The sequence below is a fragment of the Rutidosis leptorrhynchoides genome, chromosome 1 (assembly GCF_046630445.1).
Source record: "Rutidosis leptorrhynchoides isolate AG116_Rl617_1_P2 chromosome 1, CSIRO_AGI_Rlap_v1, whole genome shotgun sequence".
Lineage (NCBI taxonomy): Eukaryota > Viridiplantae > Streptophyta > Magnoliopsida > Asterales > Asteraceae > Rutidosis > Rutidosis leptorrhynchoides.
In genome coordinates this window covers 306,639,859-306,651,073 of record NC_092333.1, presented here as the reverse complement: position 1 = coordinate 306,651,073, position 11,215 = coordinate 306,639,859, and positions in this window count along the sequence as shown.

Below are 11,215 nucleotides of genomic sequence, written 5' to 3'. Positions count from 1 at the left end.
TGAGTTCATATTATGCTACGAAATACTATTAACTACTCTTAATATTCTGTATGATTAACTTGTTCCATTTAACTATTTTGAAAGAAATGGCACCGACTACTCGACACACCGTGAATATGAATGAAGAGGAATTCCGTATTTTCTAGCTTCAAACATAGCCGCAGTACAGGCTGCGCTACATACCAACAATAACCTTGGATCTAGCAGTACAGGAAATCGTGTAGGATGCACCTACAAAGAATTCACTGCCTGCAAACCTTTGGAATTTGATGGAACTGAAGGACCGATCGGATTGAAATGGTGGACCGAGAAGGTCGAATCGGTGTTTGCCATAAGTAAGTGTACTGAAGAGGACAAAGTGAAGTACTCTACGCATACCTTCACAGGTTCTGCGTTAACGTGGTGGAATACCTATCTAGAGCAAGTGGGACAAGACGATGCGTACGCACTACCGTGGTCAGCATTCAAGCACTTGATGAACGAGAAATACCGTCCCAGAACCGAGGTCAATAAGCTCAAGACAGAACTTAGAGGGTTACGAACCCAAGGATTTGATATTACCACGTACGAAAGACGATTCACAGAATTGTGCCTATTGTGTCCGGGAGCGTTCGAAGATGAGGAAGAGAAGATCGACGCGTTTGTGAAAGGATTACCGGAAAGAATCCAAGAAGATATAAGTTCACACGAGCCCACCTCCATACAACAGGCATGTAGAATGGCTCACAAACTCGTGAACCAGATTGAAGAAAGAATTAAAGAACAGACTGCTGAAGAGGCCAATGTGAAGCAAGTCAAAAGAAAGTGGGAGGAAAACAGTGATAAGAATCACCAATACAACAACAACAGCAATTACAACAATAATCGCAACAATTATCCCAACAATCGCAACATCAATCGCAACTACAACAAACGGCCCAACAACAACAACAACAACAGCAACTACAACAATCATCCCAACAACAATAATAACCGCAACAACAACAACAATCAGAAGCAGCTATGCCAAAGGTGTGAAAAGTATCACTCGGGGTTCTGCACCAAATTTTGCAACAAGTGTAAAAGAAATGGTCATAGCGCGGCGAAGTGTGAGGTCTACGGACCAGGGGTTAATAGAACGAAACGAACAAATGGTGTCGGAACGAGTAATGGCGGAGCAAGTAGTGTCGGAGCAAGTTATGCCAATGTAGTTTGTTATAAATGTGGAAAACTGGGCCACATTATTAGAAATTGCCCGAACTAGGAGAACACGAATGGACAAGGCCGTGGAAGAGTTTTCAATATTAATGCGGCAGAGGCACAGGAAGACCCGGAGCTTGTTACGGGTACGTTTCTTATTGACAATAAATCTGCTTACGTTTTATTTGATTCGAGTGCGGATAGAAGCTATATGAGTAGAGATTTTTGTGCTAAATTAAGTTGTCCATTGACGCCTTTGGATAGTAAATTTTTACTCGAATTAGCAAATGGTAAATTAATTTCAGCAGATAATATATGTCGGAATCGAGAAATTAAACTGGTTAGCGAAACATTTAAGATTGATTTGATACCAGTAGAGTTAGGGAGTTTTGATGTGATAATCGGTATGGACTGGTTGAAAGAAGTAAAAGCGGAGATCGTTTGTTACAAAAATGCAATTCGCATTATACGAGAAAAAGGAAAACCCTTAATGGTGTACGGAGAAAAGGGCAACACGAAGCTACATCTTATTAGTAATTTGAAGGCACAAAAACTAATAAGAAAAGGTTGCTATGCTGTTCTAGCACACGTCGAGAAAGTACAAACTGAAGAAAAGAGCATCAATGATGTTCCCGTCGCAAAAGAATTTCCTGATGTATTTCCGAAAGAATTACCGGGATTACCCCCACATCGATCCGTTGAATTTCAAATAGATCTTGTACCAGGAGCTGCACCAATAGCTCGTGCTCCTTACAGACTCGCACCCAGCGAGATGAAAGAACTACAAAGCCAATTACAAGAACTTTTAGAGCGTGGTTTCATTCGACCAAGCACATCACCGTGGGGAGCTCCTGTTTTGTTTGTCAAGAAGAAAGATGGTACATTCAGGTTGTGTATCGACTACCGAGAGTTGAACAAACTTACCATCAAGAACCGCTACCCACTACCGAGAATCGATGACTTATTTGATCAACTACAAGGCTCGTCGGTTTATTCAAAGATTGACTTACGTTCCGGGTATCATCAAATGCGGGTGAAAGAAGATGATATTCCAAAGACTGCTTTCAGAACACGTTACGGTCATTACGAGTTTATGGTCATGCCGTTTGGTTTAACTAATGCACCAGCTGTGTTCATGGACCTTATGAACCGAGTGTGTGGACCATACCTTGACAAGTTTGTCATTGTTTTCATTGATGACATACTTATTTACTCAAAGAATGACCAAGAACACGGTGAACATTTGAGAAAGGTGTTAGAAGTATTGAGGAAGGAAGAATTGTACGCTAAGTTTTCAAAGTGTGCATTTTAGTTGGAAGAAGTTCAATTCCTCGGTCACATAGTGAACAAAGAAGGTATTAAGGTGGATCCGGCAAAGATAGAAACTGTTGAAAAGTGGGAAACCCCGAAAACTCCGAAACACATACGCCAGTTTTTAGGACTAGCTGGTTACTACAGAAGGTTCATCCAAGACTTTTCCAGAATAGCAAAACCCTTGACTGCATTAACGCATAAAGGGAAGAAATTTGAATGGAATGATGAACAAGAGAAAGCGTTTCAGTTATTGAAGAAAAAGCTAACTACGGCACCTATATTGTCATTGCCTGAAGGGAATGATGATTTTGTGATTTATTGTGATGCATCAAAGCAAGGTCTCGGTTGTGTATTAATGCAACGAACGAAGGTGATTGCTTATGCGTCTAGACAATTGAAGATTCACGAACAAAATTATACGACGCATGATTTGGAATTAGGCGCGGTTGTTTTTGCATTAAAGACTTGGAGGCACTACTTATATGGGGTCAAAAGTATTATATATACCGACCACAAAAGTCTTCAACACATATTTAATCAGAAACAACTGAATATGAGGCAGCGTAGGTGGATTGAATTATTGAATGATTACGACTTTGAGATTCGTTACCACCCGGGGAAGGCAAATGTGGTAGCCGATGCCTTGAGCAGGAAGGACAGAGAACCCATTCGAGTAAAATCTATGAATATAATGATTCATAATAACATTACTACTCAAATAAAGGAGGCGCAACAAGGAGTTTTAAAAGAGGGAAATTTAAAGGATGAAATACCCAAAGGATCGGAGAAGCATCTTAATATTCGGGAAGACGGAACCCGGTATAGGACTGAAAGGATTTGGGTACCAAAATTTGGAGATATGAGAGAAATGGTACTTAGAGAAGCTCATAAAACCAGATACTCAATACATCCTGGAACGGGGAAGATGTACAAGGATCTCAAGAAACATTTTTGGTGGCCGAGTATGAAAGCCGATGTTGCTAAATACGTAGGAGAATGTTTGACGTGTTCTAAGGTCAAAGCTGAGCATCAGAAACCATCAGGTCTACTTCAACAACCCGGAATGGAAATGGGAAAACATTACCATGGATTTCATCACTAAATTGCCAAGGACTGCAAGTGGTTTTGATACTATTTGGGTAATAGTTGACCGTCTCACCAAATCAGCACACTTCTTGCCAATAAGAGAAGATGACAAGATGGAGAAGTTAGCACGACTGTATTTGAAGGAAGTCATCTCCAGACATGGAATACCAATCTCTATTATCTCTGATAGGGATGGCAGATTTATTTCAAGATTCTGGCAGACATTACAGCAAGCATTAGGAACTCGTCTAGACATGAGTACTGCCTATCATCCACAAACTGATGGGCAGAGCGAAAGGACGATACAAACGCTTGAAGACATGCTACGAGCATGTGTTATTGATTTCGGAAACAGTTGGGATCGACATCTACCGTTAGCAGAATTTTCCTACAACAACAGCTACCATTCAAGCATTGAGATGGTGCCGTTTGAAGCACTTTATGGTAGAAAGTGCAGGTCTCCGATTTGTTGGAGTGAAGTGGGGGATAGACAGATTACGGGTCCGGAGATTATACAAGAAACTACTGAGAAGATCATCCAAATTCAACAACGGTTGAAAACCGCCCAAAGTCGACAAAAGAGCTACGCTGACATTAAAAGAAAAGATATAGAATTTGAAATTGGAGAGATGGTCATGCTTAAAGTTGCACCTTGGAAAGGCGTTGTTCGATTTGGTAAACGAGGGAAATTAAATCCAAGGTTTATTGGACCATTCAAGATTATTGATCGTGTCGGACCAGTAGCTTACCGACTTGAGTTACCTCAACAACTCGCGGCTGTACATAACACTTTCCACGTCTCGAATTTGAAGAAATGTTTTTCTAAAGAAGATCTCACTATTCCGTTAGATGAAATCCAAATCAACGAAAAACTTCAATTCATCGAAGAACCCGTCGAAATAATGGATCGTGAGGTTAAAAGACTTAAGCAAAACAAGATACCAATTGTTAAGGTTCGATGGAATGCTCGTAGAGGACCCGAGTTCACCTGGGAGCGTGAAGATCAGATGAAGAAGAAATACCCGCATCTTTTTCCATAAGATTCGTCAACACCTTCAACAGCTTAAAATTTCGGGACGAAATTTATTTAACGGGTAGGTACTGTAGTGACCCGAACTTTTCCATGTTTATATATATTAATTGAGATTGATATTTACATGATTAAATGTTTCCAACATGTTAAGCAATCAAACTTGTTAATACTTGATTAATTGAAATATGTTTCATATAGACAATTGACCACCCAAGTTGACCGGCGATTCACGAACGTTAAAACTTGTAAAAACGACATGACGATATATATATATGGATATACATATGGTTAACATGAGATTATGATAAGTAAGTATCTCCATAAGTATATTAACAATGAGTTATATACATATAAACAAGACTACTAACTTAAGGATTTCGAAACGAGACATATATGTAACGATTATCGTTGTAACGACATTTAAATGTATATATATCATATTAAGATATATTAATATATCATAATATCATGATAATATAATAATTTAACATCTCATTAGATATAATAAACAATGGGTTAACAACATTAATTGAGATCGTTAACTTAAAGGTTTCAAAACAACACTTACATGTAACGACTAACGATGACTTAACGACTCAGTTAAAATGTATATACATGTAGTGTTTTAATATGTATTTATACACTTTTGAAAGACTTCTACTTAACAAAAATGCTTACAATTACATCCTCGTTCAGTTTCATCAACAATTCTACTCGTATGCACCCGTATTCGTACTCGTACAATACACAGCTTTTAGATGTATGTACTATTGGTATATACACTCCAATGATCAGCTCTTAGCAGCCCATGTGAGTCACCTAACACATGTGGGAACCATCATTTGGCAACTAGCATGAAATATCTCATAAAATTACAAAAATATGAGTAATCATTCATGACTTATTTACATGAAAACAAAATTACATATCCTTTATATCTAATCCATACACCAACGACCAAAAACACCTACAAACACTTTCATTCTTCAATTTTCTTCATCTAATTGATCTCTCTCAAGTTCTATCTTCAAGTTCTAAGTGTTCTTCATAAATTCCAAAAGTTCTAGTTTCATAAAATCAAGAATACTTTCAAGTTTGCTAGCTCACTTCCAATCTTGTAAGGTGATCATCCAACCTCAAGAAATCTTTGTTTATTACAGTAGGTTATCATTCTAATACAAGGTAATAATCATATTCAAACTTTGGTTCAATTTCTATAACTATAACAATCTTATTTCAAGTGATGATCTTACTTGAACTTGTTTTCGTGTCATGATTCTGCTTCAAGAACTTCGAGCCATCCAAGGATCCATTGAAGCTAGATCCATTTTTCTCTTTTCCAGTAGGTTTATCCAAGGAACTTAAGGTAGTAATAATGTTCATAACATCATTCGATTCATACATATAAAGCTATCTTATTCGAAGGTTTAAACTTGTAATCACTAGAACATAGTTTAGTTAATTCTAAACTTGTTCGCAAACAAAAGTTAATCCTTCTAACTTGACTTTTAAAATCAACTAAACACATGTTCTATATCTATATGATATGCTAACTTAATGATATAAAACCTGGAAACACGAAAAACACCGTAAAACCGGATTTACGCCGTCGTAGTAACACCGCGGGCTGTTTTAGGTTAGTTAATTAAAAACTATGATAAACTTTGATTTAAAAGTTGTTATTCTGAGAAAATGATTTTTATTATGAACATGAAACTATATCCAAAAATTATGGTTAAACTCAAAGTGGAAGTATGTTTTCTAAAATGGTCACCTAGACGTCGTTCTTTCGACTGAAATGACTACCTTTACAAAAATGACTTGTAACTTATTTTTCCGACTATAAACCTATACTTTTTCTGTTTAGATTCATAAAATAGAGTTCAATATGAAACCATAGCAATTTGATTCACTCAAAACGGATTTAAAATGAAGAAGTTATGGGTAAAACAATATTGGATAATTTTTCTCATTTTAGCTACGTGAAAATTGGTAACAAATCTATTCCAACCATAACTTAATTAACTTGTATTGTATATTATGTAATCTTGAGATACCATAGACACGTATACAATGTTTCGACCTATCATGTCGACACATCTATATATATTTCGGAACAACCATAGACACTCTATATGTGAATGTTGGAGTTAGCTATACAGGGTTGAGGTTGATTCCAAAATATATATAGTTTGAGTTGTGATCAATACTGAGATATGTATACACTGGGTCGTGGATTGATTCAAGATAATATTTATCGATTTATTTCTGTACATCTAACTTTGGACAACTAGTTGTAGGTTACTAATGAGGACAGCTGACTTAATAAACTTAAAACATCAAAATATATTAAAAGTGTTGTAAATATATTTTGAACATACTTTGATATATATGTATATATTGTTATAGGTTCGTGAATCAACCAGTGGCCAAGTCTTACTTCCCGACGAAGTAAAAATCTGTGAAAGTGAGTTATAGTCCCACTTTTAAAATCTAATATTTTTGGGATGAGAATACATGCAGGTTTTATAAATGATTTACAAAATAGACACAAGTACGTGAAACTACATTCTATGGTTGAATTATCGAAATCGAATATGCCCCTTTTTATTAAGTCTGGTAATTTAAGAATTAGGGAACAGACACCCTAGTTGACGCGAATCCTAAAGATAGATCTATTGGGCCTAACAAACCCCATCCAAAGTACAGGATGCTTTAGTACTTCGAAATTTATATCATATCCGAAGGGTGTCCCGGAATGATGGGGATATTCTTATATATGCATCTTGTTAATGTCGGTTACCAGGTGTTCACCATATGAATGATTTTTATCTCTATGTATGGGATGTGTATTGAAATATGAAATCTTGTGGTCTATTATTATGATTTGATATATATAGGTTAAACCTATAACTCACCAACATTTTTGTTGACGTTTTAAGCATGTTTATTCTCAGGTGATTATTAAGAGCTTCCGCTGTCGCATACTTAAATAAGGACGAGATTTGGAGTCCATGCTTGTATGATATTGTGTAAAAACTGCATTCAAGAAACTTATTTTGTTGTAACATATTTGTATTGTAAACCATTATGTAATGGTCGTGTGTAAACAGGATATTTTAGATTATCATTATTTGATAATCTACGTAAAGCTTTTTAAAACCTTTATCTATAAAATAAAGGTTATGGTTTGTTCTAAAAATGAATGCAGTCTTTGAAAAACGTCTCATATAGAGGTCAAAACCTCGCAACGAAATCAATTAATATGGAACGTTTTTAATCAATAAGAACGGGACATTTCAGCTAGGCTCACACTTACTAACCAAGTACCACAAGCAATACCAATAGCAGCACCAGCAGCAGCACCAGTACCACCAGTACTATCAGCATCACCACCAACAGCATCAGCTTCACCAACAACAACATCAGCATCCCACGTCTCAACATCATAATCGGTACCTCAAACATCAACATCATACGCCCATAGATACTAAGGAATATTAGTAACAATGAGTTAAGATGTATTGACTCATTCTTCCTGAAGAATTATATATGTATACTTTATATATATATGGTTTGGAACAATAATAAATCTTTTCGTACTAAACTATTACGTGTGAATCTTAACTAGTATGTACTACTTGGTTAATTCATATCACTAATACGCTATGATGTACATCCTTCGTTAATGACTTAACAATCATTAATCACTGCTTCAGTACAATAAACTCCATTTCATAATAAACTAAGTGTATTATTCAAATGCATGTGTGATTTTACACTCCTATTTTCGATGTACTCGAAAATTTCTAGAAAACATCATTTGTGCCTTATGAATTTCACAAGAAATCCACGAGCATCAACATCATTTACTGAGGTATATTAATAACAATGAACGATGAAGTATTGATTCATAACTTCATTAAAGAAATATTCCGCGACGATTATGTAATCTCTAAAGTTTTGGAGATTATTTATTCTCGTTTCAACCGTAAATCAAATGAGTTTAATATTATATTAACTTATTAAATCCATAATTACATCTGAAGAAAATATATATGTATGTATATTTTCATAAAGATTGTATTTAAAAATTCTTTTGTACAAACTGTTGATTGTGAAAATATTTTAATGGGTAGGTAATACCCAAGAAATATCTAACATTCACATTAATATATTACATTGTACATTCTTCAAAATCCTTGAAAACATATCAGATTGATAATCAATGATTCAGATCAGTTAACCTTGAGAATGCTGATGAAGCAGCAAAAGCTGTAGATGGCCTTAATGACCAGAAGCTTGATAATAAAGAATTATGTGTTGGAAAAGCTCAAAAGAATATTTGGTATTGAAAGACGGATTGAGCAAAACATGAAGGAGACCAAGGACAAATCCCAAGGACTAAACCTATAACCAAAGAATCTAGATGATTCGATTTCTGAAGGAAATCACAGAAGATCTTTTTACGCATTCTAAATCCTTACAGAAAAATTTCTTCATTATCCATCGATTTTAGAAATTCTAAAATATCATCGTATCTTTCGTTATAAATATCCTCGATATTTCTAAAGATATCTTCATAACGATTCTTGTCCGCAATTAATTATCTCTTTGCAATATCTTTATTACATCATAAAGGAAAACTATTTAAGTTTCTATATTCCGTAAAATTTAAATTCAAATTTTGAATGATTTGAAGTAGTGTTGAGAATTGAAGCATGAGTTAGTATAATATAATGACGTCAGGCCAACGTGATTATATTACAGTAAGTCATGCTAAATTTTTAATGAAAGATGATGATTCATAGACTTTATAATCATCATTTGCCATGTTACACGACTCTTACATTCTACTTAATCTCTGAACATATCAAGAAAATATATTCTTGATAGTTCTATCCTCAGTAATTCTGGTAATTTACCAAATCAAATCGTGATATTACGCTTAGAACAGTAGGTCCATTCGAAACTTCATACCTACAAATTCTGGACCATTACTCGCTTTACTTAGAGTCGAGAGGAGAATAAAAAGGCAAAGAGCTCCGACATATAAGGGAAAATATGTAGCCCGATAACGATACTGAAATTACAAACCGTGTATATCAATACGTATTGCAACGTAAAGACATGGGAGAATTAAAAACACTATAACCCCAAGGTAATAGTAGAAGAAAACAAATTCCTCTGGTGGTAAATGAAAAAGAAGAATGACTGAAATGATAGTCAGAAAAATATCCAGGATAAGAACTGGATGGAGCATTCTCACAATCTTTGGAAGTATGAATTGAGGAAGAAAGTATAGAAGTGGTGAAGATAATGAAACGGAAGAAGCTAATTTATAGCAAAATTCGAAACACAGCAATTGAAGCAATTCACCTCATTTAATCAAAGAAAATTTCAAATTCCTTAATTACCGGAGAATCAAATCTTATGGATTACGAAGATTTCCTTTAATCCATTGAATTCCAGAAATCAATCGTGACTACGTCAAAAGTTAAGGCGAACATTTAATTTCTCATTCACTCTTTTACAATAGCTTCGTTTATACGCTTCCTATAATCAAATCGTTTTATCCATATTATTCAGTAGTGAGAAAACTTTATTTTTTCAACTTATATTCATCATTACAATATTTTTGTTGTAAACAATGATGATCTCTATCAAACTTCATGACTATAATTTTCATGAACTACTCTCTGTTTTGTCTACCCTAATATTGTGACATAAACAATCAAAGTTTTAAATAAGCTCAATACTATTCATAACACATTTCATGTGTTCAGTTTACTAAAATGCTCGTATAACACCATCATCCCTTTTGAGGATAACCTAGTCAAATGACACTCTTATTAATCCTTTAGATAACCTCCGCATTAATGATAAAATGCACTTTATAGAAGAACCTGTAAGAAATTACGGTTCGTATTATTTAAATGCATGAAACAGAACAATATTCTATCCGTTGGAATTCACGAAAGGCTCCGAACCTACCTGGGAATGTGAAGACCAGATAAAACGTAAATATCCTCGTCTAGGTACGAACAACGCCGATTGATGGCAAAAACTAAATTTCGGGACGAAATTTCTTTTAACGGGTAGGTACTATAACAACCCTCACTTTTCGACTTCCGATTTTACTAAAATACCTAGAGTTGTTATATACGAATAAATTTAACGTTGACCGAATAAACGTACGCTTAAAATAAATAATATAATTATAAATATTATAAATAAGATTATGATATATAATATAACATAATTACATCAATGAATATATATATATAATATTTATATTACTTTTGTTATTTAGTTAATAGAATATATAATTAACTAAATAATAAATAATATTATAACATTTATAAAACTAATAAAAACTATAAATTAATAATCATAAATTTTAATTTTATAAAAAATAAATATAATAATAATTTTTATATAAAATTCGTATTTAATAATTAAACAAATATAGAAATAAAATGTTAAATGTTCTTAGAAATATATTAAACAAATTTTTTTTTTAGAATTTTATACAAAAAAAAAAATCAAAACTATATCTACTTTTAATAAATAAATACAAAAATACAAACTACTTTTTCTTTT